The sequence below is a fragment of the Salmo salar genome, chromosome ssa05 (genome assembly GCF_905237065.1).
Source record: "Salmo salar chromosome ssa05, Ssal_v3.1, whole genome shotgun sequence".
Classification (NCBI taxonomy): Eukaryota; Metazoa; Chordata; class Actinopteri; order Salmoniformes; family Salmonidae; genus Salmo; species Salmo salar.
Genome location: NC_059446.1, coordinates 79956480 through 79978749, shown reverse-complemented (window position 1 = coordinate 79978749; position 22270 = coordinate 79956480). Strand labels below are relative to the sequence as shown.

General features: G+C 43.5%; 1 protein-coding gene across 1 annotated transcript in view; it reads right to left on the bottom strand.

Moving 5' to 3' along the window:
- Positions 1 to 22270, bottom strand: part of LOC106598871 (SNF-related serine/threonine-protein kinase) — a 69515-nt gene that overhangs the window by 44428 nt on the left and 2817 nt on the right. The gene's annotated exons all lie outside the window — the stretch shown is intronic.

Below are 22270 nucleotides of genomic sequence, written 5' to 3'. Positions count from 1 at the left end.
GGTGCAGCAGGCTATGGCACTGCATCTCAGTGCTAGATGTGTCACTACAGAACCTGGTTCGATTCCAGGCTGTATCACAACTGGCCATGATTGGGATTCCCATAGGGTGGCGCACAATTGGCCCAGCGTCGTCCAGGTTTGGGTTTGGCGGTCATTGTAAATAAGAAATGTGTTCTTAACTGACTTGCCTAGTTAAATAAAATAAATATAAAAATGGAAGACAAAAAAAAAGATAAAATCTTTAAATCCGAGTCGTTATTAAAGATGTCTAGAAATGTACACATTTTGTGCTCGTAGGAAGCAAATCACTCCCCTATTGCTGACTACAAATTCTCCCTAACTGGGCTAATAACTCACTAACTAGCAAAAGATATGAACAAAATGTGCACACGTGGCTATGTGTGTGAGATACGTGGCTGTCTGCATTAATCAGGTTGCTGTTTTTTTGCCTCGCTCATCTGTTACTCTTCATGTCACTCGCAGGAGGCAAACTACACACCCCAATGCCCCTATTAACATATGCAGTTCTTGCTTTGATCTCAAAACAAGCACATCTACTCACGACCACAGTCGTAAACACAGATCCATATATGGCAATGGTCTATTTGCATATAGGCCTACTGCAGATCGGATTGGTTATACCACACCGGTCTGTGTCGAGTACATGCTGAGTTGTGTCCAATAGAATCCTACTCCTACCTACAACAAAATCTCTTGCATAGTTCGTTTTGTTTCATTGAAAGTGGCTAATATTGCGCTGATTCAATCACAATTGCCACAATTAAGGGAAACGTTGATTGCCACAGTAAAGGGAAACGTTGATTGCCACAGTAAAGGGAAACGTTGATTGCCACAGTAAAGGGAAACGTTGGTTGCCACAGTAAAGGGAAACGTTGACAGTGTTAACTCAACAGTAAAAGAGAAACATTGATAGAGTTAACAGGGAAAACTCTAGAAAGTTGAGTGAAGTTCAATCTCGTGCTTGTCACCGTGGGCTGATATTTCTTCAGCGCTCTCCTGCTGCGGGCACACTCACAGCTTAGAGGGAACATTGGTTGGGAACCACTGAAGTAGAACACATTCTCCTCGGTGCTCACAACTCAACTTGTTTATCTCAGGGTCATATGTGCATGTAGAGAGAGACGGGAGTGCAAAACTCAAGATGTGACATCTTTTGAAAATGTAGAAATGAAAAGGGCTGAGTTGCAAGTTCCATGGGGAATTTCCCCCTCTCCTTACATGTCTCTGAAATGACCAAATGATCCCATTGCCATCCCCCCCAGCACCGTACATACATGATGACTGGGATTGTCAGAACACGTCAGAGTCAGAGCTTTGAGGCAGACTAGTAGTAATCTTCACAAGATACACGAAGTAACAGAGCACACTGGATCTAAGATAATACTCAAATGTTTTGTGCCTTCAGTTACTGTATGGCTGTGTGCACACATACACACAGTTGTGGAGTAAAAAGACATGCCCTGGAACATAACCCCACTACTCAGTCTTCAGAGAGACTATATACAATGGATAACTTAAGAGCTCCCACCACCTAGGTTTTTCCACATTTTGATGCATTAAAAGTGGAATTGAAATGTATATAAATAGTGATTTTTGTTTGTCACTGATCAACACAAATTACCCTCAATGTCAAAGTGAAAAGAAAATCAAGTTATTTTTGTAAAAATGTGTATGGTTATATAAAAGTATTCACCCCCTATTATGACAAGCCTAAATAAATACAGGAGTACAAATCTGCTTGACAAATCACATAAGTTGCATGGACTCACTGTGTGCAATAATAGTATTGAACATGATTTTTGACTACCTCATCGCTGTACCCAACACACATAATTATCTGTAAGGTCCCTCAGTTGAGTAGTGCATTTCAAAACACAGATTCAACCAAAGACCAGGGTCCCCCCCCCCAGTGCCTCGCAGAGGGCACTTATTGGTAGATGGGTAAAACAAGCAGACATTGAATATCCATTTGAGCATGGTGAAGTTATTAATTACACTGTAGATGGTGTATCAATACACCCAGTCACTACAAAGACACAGGCGTCCTTCCTAACAGAGAAGCCAGCAGAGGAAGGAAACCGCTTAGGGATTTCACAATGAGGCCAGTGCTGATTTTAAAACATTAACAGATGGCTGTGAATGGTAGAAAACTGAGGATGGATCAACAACATTGTATTTACTCCACAATACTAACCTAAATGATTGAGTGAAAAGGAGGAAGTCTGTACAGAATAAGAAGCATCCAGTTTGCAACAAGGCACTAAACAAGTAATAATGCAAAACATTTGCCAAAAGGAATTTACTTTTTGTTTTGAATGCAGCATGTTGTTTGGGGCAAATCCAACATCACATTCCTGATTATTACTCTCTATATATTTCAAGCATGGTGGTGGCTGCATCGTGTTATGGGTATGCTTGTCATTGGCAAGGACTAGGGATTTTTCAGGAATAAAACCCCCAGAATGTAAATAACTACAGGCAAAATCCTAGAGGAAAACCTGGTTCAGACTGCTTTCCACCAGACAGTGGGAGATGAATTCACCTTACAGCTGGAGAATAACCTAAAACACAAGGCCAAATTTACACTGCTGTTTCTTACCAAGACAGTGAATGTTAACCTGTCTGGGCTAGGGGGCAGTATTTTCACTGCCGGATGAAAAACATACCCAATTTAAACAGGTTACTACTCTGGCCCAGAAACTAGAATATGCATATTATTAGTAGATTTGGATAGAAAACACTGACGTTTCTAAAACTGTTTGAATGGTGTCTGTGAGTATAACAGAACTCATATGGCAGGCAAAAACCTGAGAAAAAGTCAACCAGGAAGTGGAGGATCTGAGAATTGTAGTTCTTTCTAGTCCCTTTCGAAACTACAGTATCTGTGGGGGTTACGTTGCACTTCCTAAGGCTTCCATTAGCTGTCAAAAGCCTTCAGAAAGTTGTTTCAGCCTGCTCCTGTTACTGGGCAGATAATAGGAGCTCAGTCACTGAGTGGACTGCCTGGCAACAAACGGATGGATTATGCTCGGTCCCGCGAGCGCACCGTTCCTTATTTTTCTCATTGAATGAATGCGCTATTGTACGGTTGGAATATTATCGCAATTTTACGTTAAAAATACCATAAAGATTGATTTTAAACAGCGTTTGACATGCTTCTAAGTACGGTAATGGAACATTTTGACTTTTCATCTCTGGTACCGTGCTCGCGCATTTTGCCTTTGGATAGTGCTCTGAACGCACAAACAAAACGGAGGTATTTGGACATAAATATGTATTATTTTGAACAAAAACAACATTTCTTGTGGAAGTAGCAGTCCTGGGAGTGCATTCTGACGAAGATCAGCAAAGGTAAGAGAATATTTCTAATACTAATTCTGAGTTTAGGTTGCCCTGAACTTGGAGGGTGTCTGTATAGCTCGCTGTGATGGCTGACCTATGTACTCAGAATATTGAAAAATTTGCTTTCTCCGTAAAGCTATTTTAAAATCTGACAAAGCGGTTGCATCCAGAAGTAGTCCATCTATAATTCTTTAAATAATTGTTATATATTTTGTCAACGTTTATGATGAGTATTTTTGTAAATTTATGTGCACATTCACCGGACGTTTTGGTGGGAATACATTTTAAGAACATGACACACGCGAATGTAAAATGATGTTTATGGATAATAAATATGAACTTTATCGTACAAAACATACTTGTATTGTATAACATAATGTCCTAGGAGTGTCATCTGATGAAGATCGTCAAAGGTTAGTGCTTCATTTAGCTGTGTTTTGGGTTTTATTGACACACGTCCTTGCTTGGAAAATGGCTGTGTGATTATTTTTGTCTATGTACTCTAACATAATCTAATGTTTTGCTTTCGCTGTAAAGCCTTTTTGAAATCGGACAATGTGGTTACATCAAGGAGAAGTGCATCTTTAAAATGGTGTAAAATAGTTGTATGTTTGAGAAAGTTGAATTATGACATTTTGTTGTTTTTGAATTTGCCGCCCTGATATTTCACTGGCTGTGTCCCGCAGGTGGGACGCTAGCGTCCCACGTAGCACATAGAAGTTAATGCATGGCCCAATTACAGTTGACTTAAATCTGCTTTAAAATCTATGTCAAGACTTGAAAATACCTGTCTAGTGATGATCAACAACAAACTTGACAGAGCTTGAAGAATTGAAGTCAAAAAGAAAGTACAATCCAGGTATGCAGAGCTCTAAGAGAGACTTAACCCAAAAGATTCACAGCTGCCAAAAGGTGTTTCTAACATGAATTGACTCAGGGGGGTGAATACTTAACTAATCAAGCTATACTGCTCAAAAAAATAAAGGGAACACTTAAACAACACATCCTAGATCTGAATGAAAGAAATAATCTTATTAAATACTTTTTTCTTTACATAGTTGAATATGCTGACAACAAAATCACACAAAAATAATCTATGGAAATCCAATTTATCAACCCATGGAGGTCTGGATTTGGAGTCACACTCAAAATTAAAGTGGAAAACCACACTACAGGCTGATCCAACTTTGATGTAATGTCCTTAAAACAAGTGAAAATGAGGCTAAGTAGTGTGTGTGGCCTCCACGTGCCTGTATGACCTCCCTACAACACCTGGGCATGCTCCATCCGCCAACTCCTGGACAGTCTGTGGTGCAACGTGGCGTTGGTGGATGGAGCGAGACATGATGTCCCAGATGTGCTCAATTGGATTCAGGTCTGGGGAACGGGCGGGCCAGTCCATAGCATCAATGCCTTCCTCTTGCAGGAACTGCTGACACACTCCAGCCACATGAGGTCTAGCATTGTCTTGCATTAGGAGGAACCCAGGGCCAACCGCACCAGCATATGGTCTCACAAGGGGTCTGAGGATCTAATCTCGGTACCTAATGGCAGTCAGGCTACCTCTGGCGAGCACATGGAGGGCTGTGCGGCCCCCCAAAGAAATGCCACCCCACACCATGACTGACCCACCGCCAAACCGGTCATGCTGGAGGATGTTGCAGGCAGCAGAACGTTCTCCACGGCGTCTCCAGAGTCTGTCACGTCTGTCACGTGCTCAGTGTGAACCTGCTTTCATCTGTGAAGAGCACAGGGCGCCAGTGGCAAATTTGCCAATCTTGGTGTTCTCTGGCAAATGCCAAACGTCCTGCACGGTGTTGGGCTGTAAGCACAACCCCCACCTGTGGACGTCGGGCCCTCATCCTAGGAGTCTGTTTCTGACCGTTTGAGCAGACACATGCACATTTGTGGCCTGCTGGAGGTCATTTTGCAGGGCTCTGGCTGTGCTTCTCCTGCTCCTCCTTGCACAAAGGCGGAGGTAGCGGTCCTGCTGCTGGGTTGTTGCCCTCCTACGGCCTCCTCCACGTCTCCTGATGTACTGGCCTGTCTCCTGGTAGCGCCTCCATGCTCTGGACACTACGCTGACAGACACAGCAAACCTTCTTGCCACAGCTCGCATTGATGTGCCATCCTGGATGAGCTGCACTACCTGAGCCACTTGTGTGGGTTGTAGACTCCGTCTCATGCTACCACTAGAGTGAAAGCACCGCCAGCATTCAAAAGTGACCAAAACATCAGCCAGGAAGCATAGGAACTGAGAAGTGGTCTGTGGTCCCCACCTGCAGAACCACTCCTTTATTGGGGGTGTCTTGCTAATTGCCTATAATTTCCACCTGTTGTCTATTCCATTTGCACAACAGCATGTGAAATTTATTGTCAATCAGTGTTGCTTCCTAAGTGGACAGTTTGATTTCACAGAAGTGTGATTGACTTGGAGTTACATTGTGTTGTTTAAGTGTTCCCTTTATTTTTATAAAATGTGAAGAAATCCAAAGGGGATGAATACTTATATGTACTGTACATCTTCCTGGCTCCATTTCAACGTGATGATTGACAAGCAAAAGGATTTAACACAACAAGGCACAGAAAGAGCAGCAGGCAGTGATTATGGGGAGGATTTCTGTGCCAATGTTAATAGGGGCATTGGGGTGTGTAGTTTGCCTCCTGCGAGTGACATGAAGAGTAACAGATGTTGAGAGGAGCGAGGCAAAAAAAACAGAGCAATCTGATTAATGCAGACAGCCACGTATCTCACACACACACACAGAAAGAGAGACACTTATACATCAGTAGTGTTTCAATCTCTGTAAAACATGTAGATAGTGAGTATGATGAGAGCGCAGAGACCCCAGGAGATGTGGAGATCTCTCACCACTTGTCTTGAGAGAGAGCAGAGACCCCAGGAGATGTGGAGATCTCTCACCACTTGTATTGATGAGAGAGAGCAGAGACCCCAGGAGATGTGGGGAGATCACCACTTGTCTTGAGAGCAGAGACCCCAGAAGATACGGAGATTAGAGGTCGACCGATTATGATTTTTCAACGCCGATACCGATTAAATTTACATTTTTATTTGTAATAATGATAATTACAACAATACTGAATGAACACTTATTTTAACTTAATATAATACATAAATACTATAAATTTAGCCTCAAATAAATAATGAAACATGTTCAATTTGGTTTAAATAATGCAAAAACAAAGTGTTGGAGAAGGAAGTAAAAGTGCAATATGTGCCATGTAAGAAAGGTAACGTTTAAGTTCCTTGCTCAGAACATGAGAACATATGAAAGCTGGTGGTTCCTTTTAACATGTGTCTTCAATATTCCCAGGTAAGAAGTTTTAGGTTGTAGTTATTATAGGAATTATAGGACTATTTCTCTCTATACGATTTGTATTTCATATACCTTTTTGACTATTGGATGTTCTTATAGGAACTTTAGTATTGCCAGTGTAACAGTATAGCTTCCGTCCCTCTCCTCGCTCCTACCTGGGCTCGAATCAGGAACACATCGACAACAGCCACCCTCGAAGCAGCGTTACCCATGCAGAGCAAGGGGAACAACTACTCCAAGTCTCAGAGCGAGTGACGTTTGAAACGCTATTAGCGCGCACCCGCTAACTAGCTAGCCATTTCACATCGGTTACACCAGCCTAATCTTGGGAGTTGATAGGCTTGAAGTCAAACAGCGCAATGCTTGAAGAATTGCGAAGAGCTGCTGGCAAAACGCACGAAGGTGCTGTTTGAATGAATGCTTACGAGCGTTCTGCTGCCTACCATCGCTCAGACTGCTCTATCAAATCATAGACTTAATTATAACATAATAACACACAGAAATACGAGCCTTTGGTCATTAATATGGTCAAATCCGGAAACTATCATTTCGAAAACGAAATGTTTATTATTTCAGTTAGGAATCAATGGACTTCACACAGTCCGCAATGAGCCAGGCGGCCCAAACTGCTGTATATACCCTGACTGCTTGCACGGAATGCTAGAGAAGTGACACAAATTCATGTTAGCAGGCAATATTAACTAAATATGCCTGTTTAAAAATCTATACTTGTGTATAGATTTTAAAGAAAGACATTGATGTTTATGGTTAGGTACATTGGTGCAACGACAGTGCTTTGTTCGCAAATGCGCTTGTTAAATCATCACCCGTTTGTCGAAGTAGGCTGTGATTCGATGAGAAATTAACAGGCACCGCATCGATTATATGCAACACAGGACACGTTAGATAAACTAGTAATATCATAAACCATGTGTAGTTAACATAATCACTAGTTAAGATTGATCGTTTTTTATAAGATAAGTTTAATGCTAGCTAGCAACTTACCTTGGCTTCTTGCTGCCCTCGCGTAACAAGTAGTCAGCCTGGCAGCCAGTTAACCCCCGTTCCTAGGCAGTCATTGAAAATAAGAATGTGTTCTTAATCTGGCTTGCCTAGTTAAATAAAAGGTGTTAAAAAAAAAAAATTATACAAAAATTAAATATACAAAAAAGATATAAAATAAACAAATATTTAAGTTAAAGCGGCAAATCGGTGGCCAAAAATACAGATTAGCGATTGTTATGAAAACTTGAAATCGGACCTAATTAAAATCGGCCATTTCGATTAATCGGTTGACCTCTAATGGAGATCTCACTAGTCTTGATGACAGAAAGCAGAGACCCCAGGAGATTACCACTTATCTTGAGCACAAATGTCCCTGGTGTATAACGTGGTGGTTGGTGTTTAAGTGCATCCAACTGAGTTGGCATAAAGATGACAAAATTGGCAAGTCATCACTGGCAGTGAGTAGAAGAATTAGGCTTGGGCGGTGAGAGCCTTGGGAGTCACTCACTGTTGTGCAGCATGCGCCAGGTGATTTAATTACATTATGGAGTTCCACCAGTGAAATGTTTGCCAGATAGATATCTTACAGCTATTAAGATAATGGTCTAAAATGTGCTAAATGCTCTGCAGTTGTGCATTTGGTTTGCTAATTTATTAGCTAGTTAGCTTCTTCCAAAAATCAAGCATTCGCTTGGTAACAGCAGATAATCCCCTCCTGGAGCAAGAGCCTTGTTGTCTAATATTTGTTTTGTGCGTGCAGCAAACTGAGAAGCATTTTTTTTGTTACTTGTATAGTTTAGGTCAGAAACTACTAAAATGTTCGCAATGCGCTGGTTAGCATTTAGTTAGTATTCTACATGTACTTGTTAGCATTGCTAACCTTCAGATTAGTATCAGTGGGATTTTAAAACAGCGCCCCTTGTGTTCAGTGTCGGTATTACTGAATAGGATACCAAATATCCGAGTATGGCAGAAGGTCGGTATGAAGGTATGACAATCTGGATTCCGCCCAAGCGTAAGAAGCACACAGATAACCTAAGACGTGAACAGCCACTATTAGCAGCCATGACTGAACTTCTCTCCCCACCTCATCCCCTGTTAAGCAAATCCACCAACCAACCAACCAGGCCCATCACCAAAGCAGGAGCTGCAGCTCGTGGACAGTGAGGTCAGTGAATCAAGCCTAGGGGCAGGGGTAACACTGACTAGGGTTGAATGGTGGGAACCCAGTTACTGAGATTTATCGCCAAAAACAACTCCCTTTTCCCGGGATAAATAGCAGAGAAGTGTATATGAACAGCATGGCGTGAAATGGAATTGTTAAATTATATGCAGTGACTAAATGTGGCTTCTCTGCGGCCTCCGCATGATGAATCAACAACGCTCAGGGTGGGGACAGACAGCCCATCTCAGTATGGAGTGCAGTTCACAATGCATGTAGACCTCATCATGGTAAGGTCTTTTGTCACAGGTAGGCCTACATTTGCTGCAGCATAGTCTATGCTACAGTAATATAAAGACTGAATGAGTGTCTAATTTACCCATCCATTTCAGGGGTCACCTTATTTTTTAGTAAAGATTATTGTTTTAATTGCAGCTGCAGAGTTTTAAAAAACAGCCTATCACTCGAATATTGTTGCTTTAAAATCAGTGCACGCGCTAGCACTCTCTCGCAGTCACTCTCCCCGTTCAAATTGCATCAAAAATAGATAATCCTCTTCTAGATGTCCTAGCTTACCTATTTCAGGTAATACATTCAATGCAGTATTAGCCTTATATTTAGCTAATTAATGATGGGTTATGCATAATAAGCTTCTAATTTATAACCTTTGTCTGTTGCTCGCACAGTACGCACGCACCTGTGCTCCCCTGGCCTCTCTCCTTAAAAAACACTCCTCAGCTCTTGGAGTCCCATGCAGGAAAAGCCAGACTAGAATAGCTCGCAGGACAATTTTTTTTAGCATTTCTTATACCAATAGACTATTTGAAGGAAGAGGGACGCAAGTTGGTTTGCTGAATGTTAAACACAGCATCGAATAGAACTCATGGGTAGTTTGAAAAAAGAACGAACGCGCAATGGCGATAAGCTATAGCAGTTATTTATTCAGACCCATAACCATTCAATCTTCGTGAAGGGAAGTGAAAGCCTTCTGCATCTAATTCTAGTCCTATATTATACAAAGGATGTCATTAGTATGATGAAGATAAGGACAACAAAGCGTATTTAATTGAACTGTTGAAACCAAGGAAGGAATGAAGCAACACTAGAGAAAGAGGTAGGCTAATAACTGGTATTATGCGTCAGCCTACAAATTATACAAATAGGCCCTATTATATTTCTAAATTAAAATCTAATTCACTAGCCTATACTTGTAACTTTGTAGGCCACATTGTGCTGCACCAGAACCGCATGTTGTCTTTTGCTTTATTAGGTTTGAACAATGTGCATAATTCCAGTCCATAAAATATACTGCTCAAAAAAATAAAGGGAACACTTAAACAACACAATGTAACTCCAAGTCAATCACACTTCTGTGAAATCAAACTGTCCACTTAGGAAGCAACACTGATTGACAATAAATTTCACACTCTGTTGTGCAAATGGAATAGACAACAGGTGGAATTATAGGCAATAAGCAAGACACCCCCAATAAAGGAGTGGTTCTGCAGGTGGAGACCACAGACCACTTCTCAGTTCCTATGCTTCCTGGCTGATGTTTTGGTCACTTTTGAATGCTGGCGGTGCTTTCACTCTAGTGGTAGCATGAGACGGAGTCTACAACCCACACAAGTGGCTCAGGTAGTGCAGCTCATCCAGGATGGCACATCAATGCGAGCTGTGGCAAGAAGGTTTGCTGTGTCTGTCAGCGTAGTGTCCAGAGCATGGAGGCGCTACCAGGAGACAGGCCAGTACATCAGGAGACGTGGAGGAGGCCGTAGGAGGGCAACAACCCAGCAGCAGGACCGCTACCTCCGCCTTTGTGCAAGGAGGAGCAGGAGAAGCACAGAGAAGCACAGCCAGAGCCCTGCAAAATGACCTCCAGCAGGCCACAAATGTGCATGTGTCTGCTCAAACGGTCAGAAACAGACTCCATAAGGGTGGTATGAGGGCCCGACGTCCACAGGTGGGGGTTGTGCTTACAGCCCAACACCGTGCAGGACGTTTGGCATTTGCCAGAGAACACCAAGATTGGCAAATTCGCCACTGGCGCCCTGTGCTCTTCACAGATGAAAGCAGGTTCACACTGAGCACATGTGACAGACGTGACAGAGTCTGGAGATGCTGTGGAGAACGTTCTGCTGCCTGCAACATCCTCCAGCATGACCGGTTTGGCGGTGGGTCAGTCATGGTGTGGGGTGGCATTTCTTTGGGGGGCCGCACAGCCCTCCATGTGCTCGCCAGAGGTAGCCTGACTGCCATTAGGTACCGAGATGAGATCCTCAGACCCCTTGTGAGACCATATGCTGGTGCGGTTGGCCCTGGGTTCCTCCTAATGCAAGACAATGCTAGACCTCATGTGGCTGGAGTGTGTCAGCAGTTCCTGCAAGAGGAAGGCATTGATGCTATGGACTGGCCCGCCCGTTGCCCAGACCTGAATCCAATTGAGCACATCTGGGAGATCATGTCTCGCTCCATCCACCAACGCCACGTTGCACCACAGACTGTCCAGGAGTTGGCGGATGCTTTAGTCCAGGTCTGGGAGGAGATCCCTCAGGAGACCATCCGCCACCTCATCAGGAGCATGCCCAGGCGTTGTAGGGAAGTCATACAGGCATGTGGAGGCCACACACACTACTGAGCCTCATTTTGACTTGTTTTAAGGACATTACATCAAAGTTGGATCAGCCTGTAGTGTGGTTTTTCACTTTAATTTTGAGTGTGACTCCAAATCCAGACCTCCATGGGTTGATAAATTGGATTTCCATTGATTATTTTTGTGTGATTTTGTTGTCAGCACATTCAACTATGTAAAGAAAAAAGTATTTAATTAGATTATTTCTTTCATTCAGATCTAGGATGTGTTGTTTAAGTGTTCCCTTTATTTTCTTGAGCAGTATACAATAGAGTAGTAGAGTAACTGTTCACACTAAAAAAGATCAGCCTACTGGAGCTAGTTTCATTTATTTACCAAACAGAACATATAGCTAGCTACATCTATAGGCTTATGTTTTTCACTCGTACGTAATGTACAGTATAGATATCCAATACATATATGATATAGGCTAACGGTACAATCAGTTGGGCTTTTTTGGGCTAGGGCTCAAAGTCTTTAACGTAGGGCTCAAAGTGTATTTAACATATGGCTCAAAATGTATTTAATATATGGCTCATCAGGCTCAGGTAGCGTCAGGCTTTCATTTTCGAACAAAGCTCTAATCAAATCCAGACAGACATACACATAGGCCTATGCTTTATAATGCTATTGAATGACACTTCTGGTTTGGGCAGGAAATACCAGTTAAATCAGGAGAATAAATATTTTCTCTTCTCTGGATGGAACGCTTGTAAAACACTGACCCCCAGACTGACTGAGGCCAAGGAAGACCCCGCCACGTCAGGTCACATCAGTCTGATCGGAGGTCTGAGCCATTAGAACGCACGCATTCCAAAACGGCACCCTATTCCCTACTAAGTGCACTATACTGGAAATATGGTGCCACAAGATGGGAATCAGACTGTAAATAAGGTCTTCACAGGAGGAGAGCTTTCAGGGAACGTAGGTAGTAAAAACAGAAAGTCTAGTGGGCTGGTAGTGACATAGGATCCTGCAGAAAGACAGCGTATATTAGCCAGAGGTGGCCAACCCTAAAGCCGGGCGTACACTGCACAATTTTCTTCCTGATTTAGCTGTCCCAGACAAGTTGAGATCGGAGACAAAATCCCCACGTTGTTGCCTACTCGGGGCGTGCGGACGTCACTGACCCTCGTTTAATGCGAGCTACCGATTCAGTCTTTGAGCAGTCCCAGACGTCCCGATATTTCCGAACACGTTGGTTTTTATCTGAACAAAATCTGCAATGCTCTTGTAGTGAGATGTGCAATGACTAGTTTTTAGAACGATGATCAGCAATAGCCAAATGAGAGCTGGCCAGAGAAAAAGCCAATGAAGACGTATTGCATCACCCAGAATGTATAGACTCAAGCAGGAGCAATGAATACTACTAATATGCGTTTGTATTTGCCAAGAACCAAAACGTCAAATCATTACAGCTCTGAAGTTCACAAGCAATGTTATTCTATTCAAAATGTATTGGCTAGATATTTGAAGTCTGTATGGCAAGCGTGAATGTCTGACTGAAAACGTTTAGGAGTCTGCTTTGAGCCACAGTTTGTTAACGTAGCTAGAACAATCACATCACATTGTTTTCGCTAGACAGCATGGTATCAAGAATCCTCACAACCTTAATGTCCTTCTCTCATCCAGGGATGTACTGTACTCCCGTCTTGGTACACAAGGGGGAGCTAAAAACACAGAAAAAAAGCACATTGGTCATCTATTACAAGAATGCTAACAAAACTAGCATAAAATAGCAGCAAATTTCAATAGAGGTTGCTAGCTAAATATGCTAACGAGCGCAAAAGAAAATAAACTAAATTACAAAAACAGGCAATCCAGCTCATAAAGTTATGCAAGTATAGGCAGTGAATTTGGGCAGTGAGTGTTTATACTTTGAGAACTTGCTACCACTCTCCTGTGCGTATCAGACAGAGATTCTCTTAGAGATTATTCTGAACTGAAGACAGGTGTAACCATGTAAAGTCGTATCTTATTGTTGATAGAGTAAATGACTGTCTCATTCTGTAATGTGCCATGCATCGCAAGTACACCAATTGTTTGAGTGTTAATTATTTTGTGACTAATAAATTATATTAGTTGAATTGAGTAAATGCATTCCTCGTTTTACAGGGTAATTCTTTGACTATATGTTTATAATTCAGGTCTATTAGTAGTTGTTATATACACTATGCATAGCACATTCTTGGGTACCACCTTGACATCTCTGATCGGCTTGCCTCAATAAATGAACACTAGAACATTGGTCACCAGGATTAGCCATTTGTATCTAGTCTTTTAATAAATTGTATAAACGGTGCAAGTTAGACATGATGATTATAGTCATACTGAAAGGTGATGTAAGGCTTGCTACATTGACTAGATTCCTCCAGAGGCATACAGGGCATGTTGCATTTATTCACATAATATTGGGAGTCAGATTGATGAATGCAGTTTATTATTATATTCAACATAATGGTGGAAAATGTACTCCTCTATAAATGGTGACCCCTCAGTTGGAGATTTCCACAGCCTTACAGCTGATTCAGCTAAACAAGGTCCTGAGGTGCAGTTGAGCGCATCAGGAGTTATATTGTGGTAGATTAGTGAACTAACAAACTGCTACAGGAGGGCAGCTACCCAGGAGTTTAGCTTGGTATCCAAACCTCTCTGGACAGGTTCACAAGAGGCCTTTTCAAACTGCATTGTTCTTAGCCCCAGGCTATGTTATGACCAGACTGGCCCTGGGCTAGCTTAGCCTGTGTTCACACAAGCCTTTAACCCTGGGCTAAGGATTCACATTTGTATTCCAGGCACTGTACCAAAACTTGTATCTTGCCACTGTACAGAGAATGCTGAGCATGAACGAGAAACTTTTCTGATCCAGGCAAAATCACGCAACAATATTATCAGCATCATGGATATATCCAATTAAAATGTAAATAAAAAGCTCTGAAAACAGACAAATTTAGCGTTTGCTGCCCTTCCAGCTGTAGAGTTTGCAGCTTTAGTTGGCTAAATGAGAAGATGTTAGCCAGTCTGCTGCATAGCAACCATTTTTGTTAGCCATAGCAACAAATGCTTTTGCCCTGTTGAAAGCATTTTGTTGTTTTTTGTCCTCAAATGGAAGGATCAAATTGTATGAATTTACTTATCAAAATAATATTCAGAACAGATTACTGGCATATGTCAATTAAGTGACAGTGCAGCTTTTGTGATTGGACAGTGAGCATTCTTGGTGTTGTTCTTGACCCCGTTTCATACTGGCTATTTTGGCACCGTGTTTCTGGGGCAAACTCCGAAAAGTCGGTGCTAACCCCGGTCCAGAGCAGGGCCAGATAGTCCTAGGCTAAGATTGGTGCTAGCCCACTTTAGAATGTGCAAGTGTGATCTCAGCCCCAGGTTAAAATCTCCCTGAGCCCAGGGAAACTCTTAGCCATGGGCTAAGGTGCAGTGTGAACAGAGGGACAACAGGGAGATGTGGCTGTGGACAAAATGAGTGAAAGTAGTGGGAGAACTCATTTCCTTGCTTTGATCAAGTTATGGTAGGAATCTTTTGATTTACAGGACAGTAGTACACACTGCCTGCTGCTATACCAGAATTAGGTCTACTGCTTTTGGTATGTCCTGAGAAATCTTTTGCTTTGCCAGTTGCACACTGGGGTCGTACAGCAAACCGGAGAACGCCATCGTGTTCATGAGAGTCATCTTTCCATAGTGGTCCCTGATAACACTTGTAGGCGAAGTCATGGTGAGTTTGGCTAGCTAAGCGCATGTGCAGAAACACGTCACTGGGTCTGTCATCTCACACCGAACTGCGCACATGCACCCATCAAATCAAAGGCACTCCTTTGCTATGAAGTTTTTAATGAAAATTAATCTCAGAGATCTAAGACTACTTCAACAAAATAAAGTTGCAGGAATGCTAATCTTATGTTTCTAACTACAGAGATGATCGCAGAACAATCTGAGCTGTTGACATGGAACGACCCTGATATTATGGTCACTGCTATTGCAATGGCAAGGACCAATGCCTTTCCTGATGGAGATGAAGCCTGGTTAAGGAACAACGCATGCTACACTACATGACCAAAAGTATGCGGACACCTGCTCGTCAAAAATCGCATTCCAAAATTGAGGGCATTAACATGGAGTTGGTCCCCCCTTTGATTCTATAACAGCCTCCACTCTTCTGGGAAGGCTTTCCATTAGATGTTGGAACATTGCTGCGGGGACTTGCTTCCATGCAGCCCCAAGAGCATTAGTGAGTTCGGGCACTGGCCTGGCTAGCAGTTGGCATTCCAATTCATCCTAAAGGTGTTCAATGGGGTTGAGGTCAGGGCTCTGTGCAGGCCAGTCAAGTTCTTCCACACCGATCTCAACAAACCATTTCTGTCTGAAACTTGCTTTGTGCACGGGGGCACTGTCATGCTGAAACAGGAAAGGGTCTCCACCAAACTGTTGCCACAAAGTTGGAAGCACAGAATCGTCTAGAATTCCCTTCACTGGAAGCAAGGGGCCTATGCACTGGGGCAGGTAGCGTTCTCCTGGCATCCACCAAACCCAGACTCGTCAGTCGGACTGCCAGATGGTAAAGCGTGATTCATCACTCCAGAGAACTCGTTTCCACTGCTTCAGAGTCCAACGGCGGTGAGCTTTAGACCACTCCAGCCGACGCTTGGCATTGCGTATGGTGATATTAGGCTTGTGAACGGCTGTTCGGCCATGAAAACCCACTTCATGAAACTCCCCGACGAACATTTCTTGTGCTGACGATGCTTCCAGAGGCAGTTTGGAACTTGGAAGGGAGTGTTGCAACCGAGGACAGAATTTTTACGCCCTAAAACACTCAGCAGTCCCGTTCTGTAAGCTTGTGTGGCCTACCAGTTCACGACTGAGACACTTATGCATAGATATTTCCACTTCACAATAACATCTATTACAGTTGACCGGGGCAGCTCTAGCAGGGCATAAATTTGACAAACTGACTTGCTGGAAAGGCGGCATCCTATGACGATGCCACTTTGAAAGTCACTGAGCTCTTCAGTAAGGCCCTTTTACTGCAAATGTGTGTCTATGGAGATTGCATGGCCGTGTGCTCGATTTTATACATCTGTCACTAACGGGTGTGGCTGAAATAGCCGTATCCACAAATTTGAAGGGGTGTCCACTTACTTTTGTATATATTGTGTACTTCAGTCAATGGTCCCCATTAGGCTACATTTTACAGGACTTATTTTCACAAGTTAATGCATCACAAGTTACTTGGAGTAGGCAATGAATTAGTTTGGACATTTTTGTTTGGCATATGACAAGGAGTGGCAAGGAGTGGAATGACAGCAAACAGGTCTGGTATGCAGGCTGATAATACTACAGATACTGAGAGGAATGTCTTAACGTGAGACAGTGTAAAAACAAATTCAAATAAACATTTATTGGTTTCCCACTACAAAACCCCGAAGTAATAGCATAATCAGTGTAGGCTATAACATTATGAATGCCCCCAACGTAAGGCTCATTTCACATTGCCCATGACACATCACACAGTGCATAACACAGATTCAACAGAAGGTTCATCTGGAGGTCAAATGTGGGATTCACCACTGATAGAAAGAATCCATGGAAGCAGACGGACAGGCTGCGATTGGAAAGGGTTGCTGCTGTGCTTCGTTCTTCAACGGGTGCATCCCAAATGGAACCCTATTCTCTTGAATAGTGCACTACTAATGACCAGAACCCTATGGGCCATGGTCAAAAGTAGTGCACTAAATAGGTGCCATTTGGGATGCATCTAAAGTCATTCCCAGTCATTTCTCTCAGGTCAGTGAAAATAATAATTACTGTTAATCATCTGTATCCCTCCACCCCTCACTCTTCCCCTCTCTCCCTGTGCAATCACCGTGTGGAACTGGTTCACTCAGTCAGCTGGGTATTCTTCTGGTCACACCAGGACAGCCTTCTTCCTCAGTTAATAACACAGAGCGAGAGAGAGGGTCATTTCCAACACCATACACTGAAATGTGTTTCATTAGTGATAATCATTCATGTATGAAAATATGGACGAGCTGGGAATCATCATGTAAGGTCAGTCGTGATTAGTGATGGGGAAATGGATCCAGTTACATATCGAATTATTAAAATGGATGATACTATATCAATACCTTGACTTACAACTATCGATTTGTAAAATAAATATCATAAAATCCATCTTTTTAAAGTGAGCCAACATGTTTTCAGCACTTTTATTTCCATGACTTCTCTCAAGCACTCGGCTTAGACAAATAGTGAGCAATATGTCTGGAATATAAAATCATAAATATATATATATATATAAATATTAAACACAGTATCGAATCGCAATACATATAGAACCGTGAGAATCGCAAAACATATCGTATCGCCACCTAAGTATCTTGACAGTACCGTGAAGTCCCTGGCAATTCCCAGCCCTAGTCATGATTGAATCAAAGTAGTAATACATTGCTTTTTAATAGGGAGCCTATAAGATGAAGTGGTGGAGGACTTAATTTAATGAGGCTATTAATTGAGTAGCTATGTGGTTGGTACAGTAGAGACAGGGCCCAAAGTAGAGAGGCTGAACTTTTGGAAAAAGTCCCACAAATGTATTAATAGCAGAAGTGTCACATCCACAGCGGCAGGCAATGTGAACCTGAGCTGTCAAGTGGAGCTCTGCAGTGGAGCTGCCTGCTGAACGGATCACGGGGCGAGAGAAGCTGGGAACATTCACACCGGCCGGCGTTGAACAGTAACACTACACAGACACACAGAGAGAGAGACAGAGAGAGACAGAGAGAGAGACAGAGAGAGACCTCAAAGAGCTCTGTTCTTTCTGAGTTCTGGCATGGCTGCTCTCTGACCATTAGAGCTTTATAGATGGCTGGTCTGGTGGCTGGTCAGTTCTAGGTCTATATCCATCAAGCCATGACGTGTGTACTGGACAACCTGCCAACTTGGCCACACAGCCAGGCAGAATGGAGAGAGGGGTTGCTGCTCAGGGTCTCAGAGAGAAAGGTTACTGTCAAGGTTTTAGGAGGTGAGAAATACCATTGAACCTGAGACACTGACATAAATCAAGGCTCTACTTAGATCCAAGGGGTCAAAGCAAAGAGGGTACAGACCCACGGACCTGAAAATAGCTTGTACGACGTGTAAGTCACTTGTATGACTTGACGCAGTGGTAACTGGGAAGCTCAATGTCAAGAACCTATTGACACACCCTCGTCTCGTTCTATACCGCTGGGCTTTCCAGATCATCCTGAGTAGAGCTGCTAGACTCCACCAGACCTGAAAGTTCCTCACAGCATTAGTGGAACCTGCATTAACGGGATTAGAACAGGCTGAAAACATGCTGAGTGTGCGTCAGGGAGGGACCATAAACATTCTGATTATCACTCACACGATTTGTCCCTCTTCAGTCATAAAATTAAACAAGCCTGTTCCTCCACTTCACTGTGACTGGGCTCTGCACATTCATTGCATAGTAAGCATTCTCACAACATTTAGTGCATTTTTCAGGAGACGATATTTGCAGTGCGTTGCCTTTCAAAGAGAGGTGGAACATAAATACTCTCAGCTGATAAGTCACAGTAAATGGTTTGGTTGTTCTGGTTGTTCCACTGGATATCATAAGGTGAATGCACCATTTTGTAAGTCGCTCTGGATAAGAGCGTCTGCTAAATGACTTAAATGTAAATGTAAATGTCTTTACATTTTTATGCAACAGGTTATTTCTTGAGGAGCATTGTCTAACCATGAGTGGTACAAGGTCACCAACACCATCAGGTAAGCTTGTTCCATCAGATGCCTGGGCCAAATCCCACCCTACTGTAGCCCCTACCATGTGGAATGCAGCATTGGTGTGGCATCATCCTCAGACTGGGCTTCCTTGACACCTCCAGCACCACAGTCACACAACACCCTATTCTGTCACTGACCTAATCCTCCTTGACAGCTCCAGCACCACAGTCATACAACACCCTATTCTGTCAGACTGACCTAATCCTCCTTGACAGCTCCAGCACCAGTCATACAACACCCTATTCTGTCACTGACCTAATCCTCCTTGACACCTCCAGCACCACAGTCATACAACACCCTATTCTGTCACTGACCTAATCCTCCTTGACACCTCCAGCACCACAGTCACACAACACCCTATTCTGTCACTGACCTAATCCTCCTTGACAACTCCAGCCCATACAACACCCTATTCTGTCACTGACCTAATCCTCCTTGACAGCTCCAGCACCACAGCATACAACACCCTATTCTGTCACTGACCTAATCCTCCTTGACAGCTCCAGCACCACAGTCACACAACACCCTATTCTGTCACTGACCTAATCCTCCTTGACAACTCCAGCACCAGCATACAACACCCTATTCTGTCAGACTGACCTAATCCTCATTGACAACTCCAGCACCACAGTCATACAACACCCTATTCTGTCACTGACCTAATCCTCCTTGCAACCAGAGTCATAAACACTATTCTGTCACTGACTAATCCTCCTTGACAGCTCCAGCACCACAGTCATACAACAGCCTATTCTGTCACTGACCTAATCCTCCTTGACAACTCCAGCACCACACATACAACACCCTATTCTGTCAGACTGACCTAATCCTCATTGACACCTCCAGCACCACAGTCATACAACACCCTATTCTGTCAGACTGACCTAATCCTCCTTGACACCTCCAGCACCCTGTTCTCTCATTACATAGGAACAAACATGGCAGAGTGACAAACAGCCACAGGGCTGGCAGTAGACTGTAGTGTGTCTCTCTCTCATTGGTCACATTCCAAGAAAAGTGTTCATCATAACATACACCCACATGCCCAACAGTTTCCTCTCTTTTTGTACAATGACTCTTGCTCATTCACATTCCTGGCCTCATGCTACCTCTGGTGTTCTCTGAGCAGTTACAAAAACATCTACGGCACACTGGCTGTGTCTCAAATAGCAACCTGTTCCCTATATTGTGCATAGAGCCCTATGGGATTCTGGTCAAAAGTAGTGCACAATATAGGGAATAGGATGCCATTTGGGACGCTCACTCTGCCTGGCCCTCCGTCACCAATCATAGGCGATGGAGGGCGAGGGTGAGAGAAGAGAGGACTTGATTTTTTTGCCAGGCTCTCTCCCAGGAGTTCTGAATAATTGTCCCCAGACAAGAGTCACCAAAACGTAACAGTACGCAAGCCAAGAGCCCTGAGACAATTAAGGCAGAGCCCTGAGACAAGTGGAGCAGAGCCCTGAGACAAGTGGAGCAGAGCCCTGAGACAAGTGGAGCAGAGCCCTGAGACAAGTGGAGCAGAGCCCTGAGACAAGTGGAGCAGAGCCCTGAGACAAGTGGAGCAGAGCCCTGAGACAAGTGGAGCAGAGCCCTGAGACAAGTGGAGCAGAGCCCTGAGACAAGTGGAGCAGAGCCCTGAGACAAGTGGAGCAGAGCCCTGAGACAGTGGAGCAGAGCCCTGAGACAAGTGGAGCAGAGCCCTGAGACAAGTGGAGCAGAGCCCTGAGACAAGTGGAGCAGAGCCCTGAGACAAGTGGAGCAGAGCCCTGAGACAGTGGAGCAGAGCCCCGAGACAGTGGAGCAGAGCCCCGAGACAGTGGAGCAGAGCCCCGAGACAGTGGAGCAGAGCCATGGGTCATAGGTAAGCTCTACTCTCTCACACTTACACTCTGAGTGCTCATCCATCCCACCAGTCCAGGGCCAGGCAACACTGCTGCTGGCTCAATATTTGTTCAGTGAGAGGGTGAATTGATGGATTAGAGGCAGTGAGATGGCCTGTGACACAGCTCTGAACAGAGAGGCTGCAGGATGGAATATTGATTTGGCAGGGCTATGCTGGCAACCATACAAATTGTGTATTTTAATCAACCCCACAATGTCAATAGTAAAATGTTTAATCAGGGCTTCAGCACTAGATGTTCAGTACAAACAAAGGATGGATTAACTGTTCTGCCTAGAGCCGGCGATTGTAACCGGGCTGCAATTAACAGCAGTCAGCCTTCTCTCTTCTCCTCTCTAGGGACCTTCATCTGACGCACAACCATGACAATTACAACACAACACAGGCTGCACACAGCCCCAGACTTATTACTGTTAGATAAGATGCTCTGTCATTCTTTGCAAAGAAACCGTGTGTGTATGTGAGAGAGAGTGTGACCACAGTTTCCTCAGGTTACAGTTACACCCTACAAGTGTGACAGGCATAGTCAAATAGGGGAAGCAATAATTGCTCATCGAAAGGCATTATCATGCCTGGGGCCTATATTTAGAGATGTGCGTGTTTATAACATTGGAGTATTGCAGACTCTCCTTTCAAATGTCTGGGACAGTGAAATGTTAAAGAAATAGGTTGTATCATAGAATATAAGTAATCATCTTACAAATGATTTGATATGTAAATGCCTGGTTGGGCACACGGGAGGTTATTGGAGAAGTCAGTGCTGCTGCTGCATGCACTACAGTCAGTCAGTCCACACAGGAAATCAATGAGCCAGTTAATTAAGTGCAATATAACACTCTAGGCACCAACACCAGGAGAACTGGCCTTGTGTATCATAGCAACACATAGCAGTAACTTGCTTCCCTAGCTACAACATAACCTTGCACTTCTGAAATTGCAAGTTCAAAACCAGCCTAAACCGTCATACATACACATAAGTAATCCTTTCTAGGCCACGGTAAGGCAATGTCAAAGGTCAGCATACAACTCCATTTTTTTAGACTCCGCGATCCTTAGCTCTCAAGTCC